Below are 17,103 nucleotides of genomic sequence, written 5' to 3' on the forward strand. Positions count from 1 at the left end.
TCTTAGTATTAAATGCTCTTCTATTTAAATGACTATGCGTTATACACATAAAACGAGGCGACAATAGAGTGTGGTGAGGCGACAGTAGAGTGCGGTTTGGTCATATTGGTGAATTTACCGATGAACTTCAATTTTTAAAATTAATTATTTTTAGTAGAGTGACAAATAAAGCCCCTGGAGCCGAAACTCATGTCTTTTGAAGCGATTCGACCGTTAAAAGTGACAACATCTTAGTATCAAATGCTCTTCTAATGCCTATGCGTTATATACATAAAACGAGGCGACAGTAGAGTGTGGTGAGGCGACAGTAGAGTGCGGTTTGGTCATATTGGTGAATTTACCGATGAACTTCAATTTTTAACATTAATTATTTTTAGTAGAGTGACAAATAAAGCCCCTGGAGCCGAAACTCACGTCTTTTGAAGCGATTCGACCGTTAAAAGTGACAACATCTTAGTATCAAATGCTCTTCTAATGCCTATGCGTTATACACATAAAACGAGGCGACAGTAGAGTGTGGTGAGGCGACAGTAGAGTGCGGTTTGGTCATATTGGTGAATTTACCGATGAACTTGCATTTTTAACACTGACTATTTTTAGTAGAGTGACAAATAAAGCCCCTGGAGCCGAAACTCATGTCTTTTGAAGCGATTCGACCGTTAAAAGTGACAACATCTTATTATCAAATGCTCTTCTAATGCCTATGCGTTATACACATAAAACGAGGCGACAGTGGAGTGTGGTGAGGCGACAGTAGAGTGCGGTTTGGTCATATTGGTGAATTTACCGATGAACTTGCATTTTTAACACTGACTATTTTTAGTAGAGTGACAAATAAAGCCCCTGGAGCCGAAACTCATGTCTTTTGAAGCGATTCGACCGTTAAAAGTGACAACATCTTATTATCAAATGTTCTTCTAATGCCTATGCGTTATACACATAAAACGAGGCGACAGTAGAGTGTGGTGAGGCGACAGTAGAGTGCGGTTTGGTCATATTGGTGAATTTACCGATGAACTTCAATTTTTAACTTTAATTATTTTTAGTAGAGTGACAAATAAAGCCCCTGGAGCCGAAACTCACGTCTTTTGATGCGAATCGACCGTTAAAAATGACAACATCTATAGTATTACATGCTCTTCTAATGCCTATGCGTTATACACATAAAACGAGGCGACAGTAGAGTGTGGTGAGGCGACAGTAGAGTGCGGTTTGGTCATATTGGTGAATTTACCGATGAACTTGCATTTTTAACATTGATTATTTTTAGTAGAGTGACAAATAAAGCCCCTGGAGCCGAAACTCATGTCTTTTGAAGCGATTCGACCGTTAAAAGTGACAACATCTTAGTATCAAATGCTCTTCTAATGCCTATGCGTTATACACATAAAACGAGGCGACAGTAGTGCGTGGTGAGGCGACAGTAGAGTGCGGTTTGGTCATATTGGTGAATTTACCGATGAACTTGCATTTTTAACACTGACTATTTTTAGTAGAGTGACAAATAAAGCCCCTGGAGCCGAAACTCATGTCTTTTGAAGTGATTCGACCGTTAAAAGTGACAACATCTTATTATCAAATGCTCTTCTAATGCCTATGCGTTATACACATAAAACGAGGCGACAGTAGAGTGTGGTGAGGCGACAGCAGAGTGCGGTTTGGTCATATTGGTGAATTTACCGATGAACTTCAATTTTTAACATTAATTATTTTTAGTAGAGTGACAAATAAAGCCCCTGGAGACGAAACTCATGTCTTTTGAAGCGATTCGACCGTTAAAAGTGACAACATCTTAGTATCAAATGCTCTTCTAATGCCTATGCGTTATACACATAAAACGAGGCGACAGTAGTGCGTGGTGAGGCGACAGTAGAGTGCGGTTTGGTCATATTGGTGAATTTACCGATGAACTTGCATTTTTAACACTGACTATTTTTAGTAGAGTGACAAATAAAGCCCCTGGAGCCGAAACTCATGTCTTTTGAAGCGATTCGACCGTTAAAAGTGACAACATCTTATTATCAAATGTTCTTCTAATGCCTATGCATAATACACATAAAACGAGGCGACAGTAGAGTGTGGTGAGGCGACAGTAGAGTGCGGTTTGGTCATATTGGTGAATTTACCGATGAACTTGCATTTTTAACACTGACTATTTTTAGTAGAGTGACAAATAAAGCCCCTGGAGCCGAAACTCATGTCTTTTGAAGCGATTCGACCGTAAAAAGTGACAACATCTTATTATCAAATGCTCTTCTAATGCCTATGCGTTATACACATAAAACGAGGCGACATTAGAGTGTGGTGAGGCGACAGCAGAGTGCGGTTTGGTCATATTGGTGAATTTACCGATGAACTTCAATTTTTAACATTAATTATTTTTAGTAGAGTGACAAATAAAGCCCCTGGAGCCGAAACTCATGTCTTTTGAAGCGATTCGACCGTTAAAAGTGACAACATCTTAGTATCAAATGCTCTTCTAATGCCTATGCGTTATACACATAAAACGAGGCGACAGTAGAGTGCGGTTTGGTCATATTGGTGAATTTACCGATGAACTTCAATTTTTAACTTTAATTACTTTTAGTAGAGTGACAAATAAAGCCCCTGGAGCCGAAACTCACGTCTTTTGATGCGAATCGACCGTTAAAAATGACAACATCTATAGTATTACATGCTCTTCTAATGCCTATGCGTTATACACATAAAACGAGGCGACAGTAGAGTGCGGTTTGGTCATATTGGTGAATTTACCGATGAACTTCAATTTTTAACATTAATTATTTTTAGTAGAGTGACAAATAAAGCCACTGGAGCCGAAACTCATGTCTTTTGGAGCGATTCGACCGTTAAAAGTGACAACATCTTAGTATTAAATGCTCTTCTATTTAAATGACTATGCGTTATACACATAAAACGAGGCGACAATAGAGTGTGGTGAGGCGACAGTAGAGTGCGGTTTGGTCATATTGGTGAATTTACCGATGAACTTCAATTTTTAACATTAATTATTTTTAGTAGAGTGACAAATAAAGCCCCTGGAGCCGAAACTCATGTCTTTTGAAGCGATTCGACCGTTAAAAGTGACAACATCTTAGTATCAAATGCTCTTCTAATGCCTATGCGTTATATACATAAAACGAGGCGACAGTAGAGTGTGGTGAGGCGACAGTAGAGTGCGGTTTGGTCATATTGGTGAATTTACCGATGAACTTCAATTTTTAACATTAATTATTTTTAGTAGAGTGACAAATAAAGCCCCTGGAGCCGAAACTCACGTCTTTTGAAGCGATTCGACCGTTAAAAGTGACAACATCTTAGTATCAAATGCTCTTCTAATGCCTATGCGTTATACACATAAAACGAGGCGACAGTAGAGTGTGGTGAGGCGACAGTAGAGTGCGGTTTGGTCATATTGGTGAATTTACCGATGAACTTGCATTTTTAACACTGATTATTTTTAGTAGAGTGACAAATAAAGCCCCTGGAGCCGAAACTCATGTCTTTTGAAGCGATTCGACCGTTAAAAGTGACAACATCTTATTATCAAATGCTCTTCTAATGCCTATGCGTTATACACATAAAACGAGGCGACAGTGGAGTGTGGTGAGGCGACAGTAGAGTGCGGTTTGGTCATATTGGTGAATTTACCGATGAACTTGCATTTTTAACACTGACTATTTTTAGTAGAGTGACAAATAAAGCCCCTGGAGCCGAAACTCATGTCTTTTGAAGCGATTCGACCGTTAAAAGTGACAACATCTTATTATCAAATGCTCTTCTAATGCCTATGCGTTATACACATAAAACGAGGCGACAGTAGAGTGTGGTGAGGCGACAGTAGAGTGCGGTTTGGTCATATTGGTGAATTTACCGATGAACTTCAATTTTTAACTTTAATTATTTTTAGTAGAGTGACAAATAAAGCCCCTGGAGCCGAAACTCACGTCTTTTGATGCGAATCGACCGTTAAAAATGACAACATCTATAGTATTACATGCTCTTCTAATGCCTATGCGTTATACACATAAAACGAGGCGACAGTAGAGTGTGGTGAGGCGACAGTAGAGTGCGGTTTGGTCATATTGGTGAATTTACCGATGAACTTGCATTTTTAACATTGATTATTTTTAGTAGAGTGACAAATAAAGCCCCTGGAGCCGAAACTCATGTCTTTTGAAGCGATTCGACCGTTAAAAGTGACAACATCTTAGTATCAAATGCTCTTCTAATGCCTATGCGTTATACACATAAAACGAGGCGACAGTAGTGCGTGGTGAGGCGACAGTAGAGTGCGGTTTGGTCATATTGGTGAATTTACCGATGAACTTGCATTTTTAACACTGACTATTTTTAGTAGAGTGACAAATAAAGCCCCTGGAGCCGAAACTCATGTCTTTTGAAGCGATTCGACCGTTAAAAGTGACAACATCTTATTATCAAATGTTCTTCTAATGCCTATGCATAATACACATAAAACGAGGCGACAGTAGAGTGTGGTGAGGCGACAGTAGAGTGCGGTTTGGTCATATTGGTGAATATTTACCGATGAACTTGCATTTTTAACACTGACTATTTTTAGTAGAGTGACAAATAAAGCCCCTGGAGCCGAAACTCATGTCTTTTGAAGCGATTCGACCGTAAAAAGTGACAACATCTTATTATCAAATGCTCTTCTAATGCCTATGCGTTATACACATAAAACGAGGCGACATTAGAGTGTGGTGAGGCGACAGTAGAGTGCGGTTTGGTCATATTGGTGAATTTACCGATGAACTTCAATTTTTAACATTAATTATTTTTAGTAGAGTGACAAATAAAGCCCCTGGAGCAGAAACTCACGTCTTTTGAAGCGATTCGACCGTTAAAAGTGACAACATCTTAGTATCAAATGCTCTTCTAATGCCTATGCGTTATACACATAAAACGAGGCGACAGTAGAGTGTGGTGAGGCGACAGTAGAGTGTGGTGAGGCGACAGTAGAGTGCGGTTTGGTCATAATGAATTGGTGAATTTACCGATGAACTTGCATTTTAACACTGACTATTTTTAGTAGAGTGACAAATAAAGCCCCTGGAGCCGAAACTCATGTCTTTTGAAGCGATTCGACCGTTAAAAGTGACAACATCTTATTATCAAATGCTCTTCTAATGCCTATGCGTTATACACATAAAACGAGGCGACAGTAGAGTGTGGTGAGGCGACAGTAGAGTGCGGTTTGGTCATATTGGTGAATTTACCGATGAACTTCAATTTTTAACTTTAATTATTTTTAGTAGAGTGACAAATAAAGCCCCTGGAGCCGAAACTCACGTCTTTTGATGCGAATCGACCGTTAAAAATGACAACATCTATAGTATTACATGCTCTTCTAATGCCTATGCGTTATACACATAAAACGAGGCGACAGTAGAGTGTGGTGAGGCGACAGTAGAGTGCGGTTTGGTCATATTGGTGAATTTACCGATGAACTTGCATTTTTAACATTGATTATTTTTAGTAGAGTGACAAATAAAGCCCCTGGAGCCGAAACTCATGTCTTTTGAAGCGATTCGACCGTTAAAAGTGACAACATCTTAGTATCAAATGCTCTTCTAATGCCTATGCGTTATACACATAAAACGAGGCGACAGTAGTGCGTGGTGAGGCGACAGTAGAGTGCGGTTTGGTCATATTGGTGAATTTACCGATGAACTTGCATTTTTAACACTGACTATTTTTAGTAGAGTGACAAATAAAGCCCCTGGAGCCGAAACTCATGTCTTTTGAAGCGATTCGACCGTTAAAAGTGACAACATCTTATTATCAAATGTTCTTCTAATGCCTATGCATAATACACATAAAACGAGGCGACAGTAGAGTGTGGTGAGGCGACAGTAGAGTGCGGTTTGGTCATATTGGTGAATATTTACCGATGAACTTGCATTTTTAACACTGACTATTTTTAGTAGAGTGACAAATAAAGCCCCTGGAGCCGAAACTCATGTCTTTTGAAGCGATTCGACCGTAAAAAGTGACAACATCTTATTATCAAATGCTCTTCTAATGCCTATGCGTTATACACATAAAACGAGGCGACATTAGAGTGTGGTGAGGCGACAGTAGAGTGCGGTTTGGTCATATTGGTGAATTTACCGATGAACTTCAATTTTTAACATTAATTATTTTTAGTAGAGTGACAAATAAAGCCCCTGGAGCAGAAACTCACGTCTTTTGAAGCGATTCGACCGTTAAAAGTGACAACATCTTAGTATCAAATGCTCTTCTAATGCCTATGCGTTATACACATAAAACGAGGCGACAGTAGAGTGTGGTGAGGCGACAGTAGAGTGTGGTGAGGCGACAGTAGAGTGCGGTTTGGTCATAATGAATTGGTGAATTTACCGATGAACTTGCATTTTAACACTGACTATTTTTAGTAGAGTGACAAATAAAGCCCCTGGAGCCGAAACTCATGTCTTTTGAAGCGATTCGACCGTTAAAAGTGACAACATCTTATTATCAAATGCTCTTCTAATGCCTATGCGTTATACACAAACGAGGCGACAGTAGAGTGTGGTGAGGCGACAGTAGAGTGCGGTTTGGTCATATCGGTGAATTTACCGATGAACTTCAATTTTTAACTTTAATTACTTTTAGTAGAGTGACAAATAAAGCCCCTGGAGCCGAAACTCACGTCTTTTGATGCGAATCGACCGTTAAAAATGACAACATCTATAGTATTACATGCTCTTCTAGTGCCTATGCGTTATACACATAAAACGAGGCGACAGTAGAGTGTGGTGAGGCGACAGTAGAGTGCGGTTTGGTCATATTGGTGAATTTACCGATGAACTTCAATTTTTAACATTAATTATTTTTAGTAGAGTGACAAATAAAGCCACTGGAGCCGAAACTCATGTCTTTTGGAGCGATTCGACCGTTAAAAGTGACAACATCTTAGTATTAAATGCTCTTCAATTTAAATGCCTATGCGTTATACACATAAAACGAGGCGACAATAGAGTGTGGTGAGGCGACAGTAGAGTGCGGTTTGGTCATATTGGTGAATTTACCGATGAACTTCAATTTTTAACATTAATTATTTTTAGTAGAGTGACAAATAAAGCCCCTGGAGCCGAAACTCATGTCTTTTGAAGCGATTCGACCGTTAAAAGTGACAACATCTTAGTATCAAATGCTCTTCTAATGCCTATGCGTTATATACATAAAACGAGGCGACAGTAGAGTGTGGTGAGGCGACAGTAGAGTGCGGTTTGGTCATATTGGTGAATTTACCGATGAACTTCAATTTTTAACATTAATTATTTTTAGTAGAGTGACAAATAAAGCCCCTGGAGCCGAAACTCACGTCTTTTGAAGCGATTCGACCGTTAAAAGTGACAACATCTTAGTATCAAATGCTCTTCTAATGCCTATGCGTTATACACAATCGTCATAAAACGAGGCGACAGTAGAGTGTGGTGAGGCGACAGTAGAGTGCGGTTTGGTCATATTGGTGAATTTACCGATGAACTTGCATTTTTAACACTGACAATTTTTAGTAGAGTGACAAATAAAGCCCCTGGAGCCGAAACTCATGTCTTTTGAAGCGATTCGACCGTTAAAAGTGACAACATCTTATTATCAAATGCTCTTCTAATGCCTATGCGTTATACACATAAAACGAGGCGACAGTGGAGTGTGGTGAGGCGACAGTAGAGTGCGGTTTGGTCATATTGGTGAATTTACCGATGAACTTGCATTTTTAACACTGACTATTTTTAGTAGAGTGACAAATAAAGCCCCTGGAGCCGAATCTCATGTCTTTTGAAGCGATTCGACCGTTAAAAGTGACAACATCTTATTATCAAATGCTCTTCTAATGCCTATGCGTTATACACATAAAACGAGGCGACAGTAGAGTGTGGTGAGGCGACAGTAGAGTGCGGTTTGGTCATATTGGTGAATTTACCGATGAACTTCAATTTTTAACTTTAATTACTTTTAGTAGAGTGACAAATAAAGCCCCTGGAGCCGAAACTCACGTCTTTTGAAGCGATTCGACCGTTAAAAGTGACAACATCTTAGTATCAAATGCTCTTCTAATGCCTATGCGTTATACACATAAAACGAGGCGACAGTAGAGTGTGGTGAGGCGACAGTAGAGTGCGGTTTGGTCATATTGGTGAATTTACCGATGAACTTGCATTTTTAACACTGACTATTTTTAGTAGAGTGACAAATAAAGCCCCTGGAGCCGAAACTCATGTCTTTTGAAGCGATTCGACCGTTGAAAATGACAACATCTTAGCATCAAATGCTCTTCTAATGCCTATGCGTTATACACATAAAACGAGGCGACAGTAGTGCGTGGTGAGGCGACAGTAGAGTGCGGTTTGGTCATATTGGTGAATTTACCGATGAACTTGCATTTTTAACACTGACTATTTTTAGTAGAGTGACAAATAAAGCCCCTGGAGCCGAAACTCATGTCTTTTGAAGCGATTCGACCGTTAAAAGTGACAACATCTTATTATCAAATGTTCTTCTAATGCCTATGCATAATACACATAAAACGAGGCGACAGTAGAGTGTGGTGAGGCGACAGTAGAGTGCGGTTTGGTCATATTGGTGAATTTACGGATGAATTTGCATTTTTAACACTGACTATTTTTAGTAGAGTGACAAATAAAGCCCCTGGAGCCGAAACTCATGTCTTTTGAAGCGATTCGACCGTTAAAAGTGACAACATCTTAGTATCAAATGAAGAGTTTGTTTGCAAAAACCAATAAGTCCATATTTGCCAAATGGAGATATTTGCGATTAAAGGTCAAGAAAAATAAAGAGAATAATAAGATAATTTTTGCTTCTTTTGACCATAACTTCACAAACGTACCTTTATTTGTAGTGACTAATACATCATTTAAAAGGTATTATTTTGTACTATATGACAGAGACCGTACTTCAGAATCTTCAAAAATGGACTTATCGGTTTTTGCGAACAAAATCTTCAAATGCTCTTCTAATGCCTATGCGTTATACACATAAAACGAGGCGACAGTAGTGCGTGGTGAGGCGACAGTAGAGTGCGGTTTGGTCATATTGGTGAATTTACCGATGAACTTGCATTTTTAACACTAACTATTTTTAGTAGAGTGACAAATAAAGCCCCTGGAGCCGAAACTCACGTCTTTTGAAGCGATTCGACCGTTAAAAGTGACAACATCTTATTATCAAATGTTCTTCTAATGCCTATGCATAATACACATAAAACGAGGCGACAGTAGAGTGTGGTGAGGCGACAGTAGAGTGCGGTTTGGTCATATTGGTGAATTTACGGATGAATTTGCATTTTTAACACTGACTATTTTTAGTAGAGTGACAAATAAAGCCCCTGGAGCCGAAACTCATGTCTTTTGAAGCGATTCGACCGTTAAAAGTGACAACATCTTATTATCAAATGCTCTTCTAATGCCTATGCGTTATACACATAAAACGAGGCGACAGTAGAGTGTGGTGAGGCGACAGCAGAGTGCGGTTTGGTCATATTGGTGAATTTACCGATGAACTTCAATTTTTAACATTAATTATTTTTAGTAGAGTGACAAATAAAGCCCCTGGAGCCGAAACTCATGTCTTTTGAAGCGATTCGACCGTTAAAAGTGACAACATCTTAGTATCAAATGCTCTTCTAATGCCTATGCGTTATACACATAAAACGAGGCGACAGTAGTGCGTGGTGAGGCGACAGTAGAGTGCGGTTTGGTCATATTGATGAATTTACCGATGAACTTCAATTTTTAACTTTAATTACTTTTAGTAGAGTGACAAATAAAGCCCCTGGAGCCGAAACTCACGTCTTTTGATGCGAATCGACCGTTAAAAATGACAACATCTATAGTATTACATGCTCTTCTAATGCCTATGCGTTATACACATAAAACGAGGCGACAGTAGAGTGTGGTGAGGCGACAGTAGAGTGCGGTTTGGTCATAGTGGTGAATTTACCGATGAACTTTCATTTTTAACACTGACTATTTTTAGTAGAGTGACAAATAAAGCCCCTGGAGCCGAAACTCATGTCTTTTGAAGCGATTCGACCGTTAAAAGTGACAACATCTTAATATTATCAAATGCTCTTCTAATGCCTATGCGTTATACACATAAAACGAGGCGACAGTAGAGTGTGGTGAGGCGACAGTAGAGTGCGGTTTGGTCATATTGGTGAATTTACCGATGAACTTGCATTTTTAACACTGACTATTTTTAGTAGAGTGACAAATAAAGCCCCTGGAGCCGAAACTCATGTGTTTTGAAGCGATTCGACCGTTAAAAGTGACAACATCTTAGTATCAAATGCTCTTCTAATGCCTATGCGTTATATACATAAAACGAGGCGACAGTAGAGTGTGGTGAGGCGACAGTAGAGTGCGGTTTGGTCATATTGGTGAATTTACCGATGAACTTCAATTTTTAACATTAATTATTTTTAGTAGAGTGACAAATAAAGCCCCTGGAGCCGAAACTCACGTCTTTTGAAGCGATTCGACCGTTAAAAGTGACAACATCTTAGTATCAAATGCTCTTCTAATGCCTATGCGTTATACACATAAAACGAGGCGACAGTAGAGTGTGGTGAGGCGACAGTAGAGTGCGGTTTGGTCATAATGAATTGGTGAATTTACCGATGAACTTGCATTTTAACACTGACTATTTTTAGTAGAGTGACAAATAAAGCCCCTGGAGCCGAAACTCATGTCTTTTGAAGCGATTCGACCGTTAAAAGTGACAACATCTTATTATCAAATGCTCTTCTAATGCCTATGCGTTATACACATAAAACGAGGCGACAGTAGAGTGTGGTGAGGCGACAGCAGAGTGCGGTTTGGTCATATTGGTGAATTTACCGATGAACTTCAATTTTTAACATTAATTATTTTTAGTAGAGTGACAAATAAAGCCCCTGGAGCCGAAACTCATGTCTTTTGAAGCGATTCGACCGTTAAAAGTGACAACATCTTAGTATCAAATGCTCTTCTAATGCCTATGCGTTATACACATAAAACGAGGCGACAGTAGTGCGTGGTGAGGCGACAGTAGAGTGCGGTTTGGTCATATTGATGAATTTACCGATGAACTTCAATTTTTAACTTTAATTACTTTTAGTAGAGTGACAAATAAAGCCCCTGGAGCCGAAACTCACGTCTTTTGATGCGAATCGACCGTTAAAAATGACAACATCTATAGTATTACATGCTCTTCTAATGCCTATGCGTTATACACATAAAACGAGGCGACAGTAGAGTGTGGTGAGGCGACAGTAGAGTGCGGTTTGGTCATAGTGGTGAATTTACCGATGAACTTTCATTTTTAACACTGACTATTTTTAGTAGAGTGACAAATAAAGCCCCTGGAGCCGAAACTCATGTCTTTTGAAGCGATTCGACCGTTAAAAGTGACAACATCTTAATATTATCAAATGCTCTTCTAATGCCTATGCGTTATACACATAAAACGAGGCGACAGTAGAGTGTGGTGAGGCGACAGTAGAGTGCGGTTTGGTCATATTGGTGAATTTACCGATGAACTTGCATTTTTAACACTGACTATTTTTAGTAGAGTGACAAATAAAGCCCCTGGAGCCGAAACTCATGTGTTTTGAAGCGATTCGACCGTTAAAAGTGACAACATCTTAGTATCAAATGCTCTTCTAATGCCTATGCGTTATATACATAAAACGAGGCGACAGTAGAGTGTGGTGAGGCGACAGTAGAGTGCGGTTTGGTCATATTGGTGAATTTACCGATGAACTTCAATTTTTAACATTAATTATTTTTAGTAGAGTGACAAATAAAGCCCCTGGAGCCGAAACTCACGTCTTTTGAAGCGATTCGACCGTTAAAAGTGACAACATCTTAGTATCAAATGCTCTTCTAATGCCTATGCGTTATACACATAAAACGAGGCGACAGTAGAGTGTGGTGAGGCGACAGTAGAGTGCGGTTTGGTCATAATGAATTGGTGAATTTACCGATGAACTTGCATTTTAACACTGACTATTTTTAGTAGAGTGACAAATAAAGCCCCTGGAGCCGAAACTCATGCCTTTTGAAGCGATTCGACCGTTAAAAGTGACAACATCTTATTATCAAATGCTCTTCTAATGCCTATGCGTTATACACATAAAACGAGGCGACAGTAGAGTGTGGTGAGGCGACAGTAGAGTGCGGTTTGGTCATATCGGTGAATTTACCGATGAACTTGCATTTTTAACACTGACTATTTTTAGTAGAGTGACAAATAAAGCCCCTGGAGCCGAAACTCATGTCTTTTGAAGCGATTCGACCGTTAAAAGTGACAACATCTTAGTATCAAATGCTCTTCTAATGCCTATGCGTTATACACATAAAACGAGGCGACAGTAGTGCGTGGTGAGGCGACAGTAGAGTGCGGTTTGGTCATATTGGTGAATTTACCGATGAACTTGCATTTTTAACACTGACTATTTTTAGTAGAGTGACAAATAAAGCCCCTGGAGCCGAAACTCATGTCTTTTGAAGCGATTCGACCGTTAAAAGTGACAACATCTTATTATCAAATGTTCTTCTAATGCCTATGCGTTATACATATAAAACGAGGCGACAGTAGAGTGTGGTGAGGCGACAGTAGAGTGCGGTTTGGTCATATTGGTGAATTTACGGATGAACTTGCATTTTCAACACTGACTATTTTTAGTAGAGTGACAAATAAAGCCCCTGGAGCCGAAACTCATGTCTTTTGAAGCGATTCGACTGTTAGAAGTGACAACATCTTATTATCAAATGCTCTTCTAATGCCTATGCGTTATACACATAAAACGAGGCGACAGTAGAGTGTGGTGAGGCGACAGTAGAGTGCGGTTTGGTCATATTGGTGAATTTACCGATGAACTTCAATTTTTAACATTAATTATTTTTAGTAGAGTGACAAATAAAGCCCCTGGAGCCGAAACTCATGTCTTTTGAAGCGATTCGACCGTTGAAAATGACAACATCTTAGGATCAAATGCTCTTCTAATGCCTATGCGTTATACACATAAAACGAGGCGACAGTAGTGCGTGGTGAGGCGACAGTAGAGTGCGGTTTGGTCATATTGGTGAATTTACCGATGAACTTGCATTTTTAACACTGACTATTTTTAGTAGAGTGACAAATAAAGCCCCTGGAGCCGAAACTCACGTCTTTTGATGCGAATCGACCGTTAAAAATGACAACATCTATAGTATTACATGCTCTTCTAGTGCCTATGCGTTATACACATAAAACGAGGCGACAGTAGAGTGTGGTGAGGCGACAGTAGAGTGCGGTTTGGTCATATTGGTGAATTTACCGATGAACTTCAATTTTTAACATTAATTATTTTTAGTAGAGTGACAAATAAAGCCACTGGAGCCGAAACTCATGTCTTTTGGAGCGATTCGACCGTTAAAAGTGACAACATCTTAGTATTAAATGCTCTTCTATTTAAATGCCTATGCGTTATACACATAAAACGAGGCGACAATAGAGTGTGGTGAGGCGACAGAAGAGTGCGGTTTGGTCATATTGGTGAATTTACCGATGAACTTCAATTTTTAACAGTAATTATTTTTAGTAGAGTGACAAATAAAGCCCCTGGAGCCGAAACTCATGTCTTTTGAAGCGATTCGACCGTTAAAAGTGACAACATCTTAGTATCAAATGCTCTTCTAATGCCTATGCGTTATATAGTCATAAAACGAGGCGACAGTAGAGTGTGGTGAGGCGACAGTAGAGTGCGGTTTGGTCATATTGGTGAATTTACGGATGAATTTGCATTTTTAACACTGACTATTTTTAGTAGAGTGACAAATAAAGCCCCTGGAGCCGAAACTCATGTCTTTTGAAGCGATTCGACCGTTAAAAGTGACAACATCTTAGTATCAAATGCTCTTCTAATGCCTATGCGTTATACACATAAAACGAGGCGACAGTAGAGTGTGGTGAGGCGACAGTAGAGTGCGGTTTGGTCATATTGGTGAATTTACCGATGAACTTCAATTTTTAACATTAATTATTTTTAGTAGAGTGACAAATAAAGCCCCTGGAGCCGAAACTCACGTCTTTTGAAGCGATTCGACCGTTAAAAGTGACAACATCTTAGTATCAAATGCTCTTCTAATGCCTATGCGTTATACACATAAAACGAGGCGACAGTAGAGTGTGGTGAGGCGACAGTAGAGTGCGGTTTGGTCATATTGGTGAATTTACCGATGAACTTGCATTTTTAACACTGACTATTTTTAGTAGAGTGACAAATAAAGCCCCTGGAGCCGAAACTCATGTCTTTTGAAGCGATTCGACCGTTAAAAGTGACAACATCTTATTATCAAATGTTCTTCTAATGCCTATGCATAATACACATAAAACGAGGCGACAGTAGAGTGCGGTTTGGTCATATTGGTGAATTTACGGATGAATTTGCATTTTTAACACTGACTATTTTTAGTAGAGTGACAAATAAAGCCCCTGGAGCCGAAACTCATGTCTTTTGAAGCGATTCGACCGTTAAAAGTGACAACATCTTATTATCAAATGCTCTTCTAATGCCTATGCGTTATACACATAAAACGAGGCGACAGTAGAGTGTGGTGAGGCGACAGCAGAGTGCTTTTTGGTCATATTGGTGAATTTACCGATGAACTTCAATTTTTAACATTAATTATTTTTAGTAGAGTGACAAATAAAGCCCCTGGAGCCGAAACTCATGTCTTTTGAAGCGATTCGACCGTTAAAAGTGACAACATCTTAGTATCAAATGCTCTTCTAATGCCTATGCGTTATACACATAAAACGAGGCGACAGTAGTGCGTGGTGAGGCGACAGTAGAGTGCGGTTTGGTCATATTGGTGAATTTACCGATGAACTTCAATTTTTAACTTTAATTACTTTTAGTAGAGTGACAAATAAAGCCCCTGGAGCCGAAACTCACGTCTTTTGATGCGAATCGACCGTTAAAAATGACAACATCTATAGTATTACATGCTCTTCTAATGCCTATGCGTTATACACATAAAACGAGGCGACAGTAGAGTGTGGTGAGGCGACAGTAGAGTGCGGTTTGGTCATAGTGGTGAATTTACCGATGAACTTTCATTTTTAACACTGACTATTTTTAGTAGAGTGACAAATAAAGCCCCTGGAGCCGAAACTCATGTCTTTTGAAGCGATTCGACCGTTAAAAGTGACAACATCTTAATATTATCAAATGCTCTTCTAATGCCTATGCGTTATACACATAAAACGAGGCGACAGTAGAGTGTGGTGAGGCGACAGTAGAGTGCGGTTTGGTCATATTGGTGAATTTACCGATGAACTTGCATTTTTAACACTGACTATTTTTAGTAGAGTGACAAATAAAGCCCCTGGAGCCGAAACTCATGTGTTTTGAAGCGATTCGACCGTTAAAAGTGACAACATCTTAGTATCAAATGCTCTTCTAATGCCTATGCGTTATATACATAAAACGAGGCGACAGTAGAGTGTGGTGAGGCGACAGTAGAGTGCGGTTTGGTCATATTGGTGAATTTACCGATGAACTTCAATTTTTAACATTAATTATTTTTAGTAGAGTGACAAATAAAGCCCCTGGAGCCGAAACTCACGTCTTTTGAAGCGATTCGACCGTTAAAAGTGACAACATCTTAGTATCAAATGCTCTTCTAATGCCTATGCGTTATACACATAAAACGAGGCGACAGTAGAGTGTGGTGAGGCGACAGTAGAGTGCGGTTTGGTCATAATGAATTGGTGAATTTACCGATGAACTTGCATTTTAACACTGACTATTTTTAGTAGAGTGACAAATAAAGCCCCTGGAGCCGAAACTCATGTCTTTTGAAGCGATTCGACCGTTAAAAGTGACAACATCTTATTATCAAATGCTCTTCTAATGCCTATGCGTTATACACATAAAACGAGGCGACAGTAGAGTGTGGTGAGGCGACAGTAGAGTGCGGTTTGGTCATATCGGTGAATTTACCGATGAACTTGCATTTTTAACACTGACTATTTTTAGTAGAGTGACAAATAAAGCCCCTGGAGCCGAAACTCATGTCTTTTGAAGCGATTCGACCGTTAAAAGTGACAACATCTTAGTATCAAATGCTCTTCTAATGCCTATGCGTTATACACATAAAACGAGGCGACAGTAGTGCGTGGTGAGGCGACAGTAGAGTGCGGTTTGGTCATATTGGTGAATTTACCGATGAACTTGCATTTTTAACACTGACTATTTTTAGTAGAGTGACAAATAAAGCCCCTGGAGCCGAAACTCATGTCTTTTGAAGCGATTCGACCGTTAAAAGTGACAACATCTTATTATCAAATGTTCTTCTAATGCCTATGCGTTATACATATAAAACGAGGCGACAGTAGAGTGTGGTGAGGCGACAGTAGAGTGCGGTTTGGTCATATTGGTGAATTTACGGATGAACTTGCATTTTCAACACTGACTATTTTTAGTAGAGTGACAAATAAAGCCCCTGGAGCCGAAACTCATGTCTTTTGAAGCGATTCGACTGTTAGAAGTGACAACATCTTATTATCAAATGCTCTTCTAATGCCTATGCGTTATACACATAAAACGAGGCGACAGTAGAGTGTGGTGAGGCGACAGTAGAGTGCGGTTTGGTCATATTGGTGAATTTACCGATGAACTTCAATTTTTAACATTAATTATTTTTAGTAGAGTGACAAATAAAGCCCCTGGAGCCGAAACTCATGTCTTTTGAAGCGATTCGACCGTTGAAAATGACAACATCTTAGGATCAAATGCTCTTCTAATGCCTATGCGTTATACACATAAAACGAGGCGACAGTAGTGCGTGGTGAGGCGACAGTAGAGTGCGGTTTGGTCATATTGGTGAATTTACCGATGAACTTACATTTTTAACACTGACTATTTTTAGTAGAGTGACAAATAAAGCCCCTGGAGCCGAAACTCACGTCTTTTGATGCGAATCGACCGTTAAAAATGACAACATCTATAGTATTACATGCTCTTCTAGTGCCTATGCGTTATACACATAAAACGAGGCGACAGTAGAGTGTGGTGAGGCGACA

At 39.5% G+C, this 17,103-nt stretch overlaps 1 protein-coding gene across 1 annotated transcript in view; it reads left to right on the plus strand.

Annotated features, from left to right (window-relative positions):
* The window catches only part of LOC140246789 (uncharacterized), a 246,896-nt gene that overhangs the window by 139,996 nt on the left and 89,797 nt on the right, over positions 1-17,103 (plus strand). The window lies entirely within an intron of this gene.

Source organism: Diadema setosum, chromosome 3 (assembly GCF_964275005.1).
Source record: "Diadema setosum chromosome 3, eeDiaSeto1, whole genome shotgun sequence".
NCBI classification, from domain to species: Eukaryota; Metazoa; Echinodermata; class Echinoidea; order Diadematoida; family Diadematidae; genus Diadema; species Diadema setosum.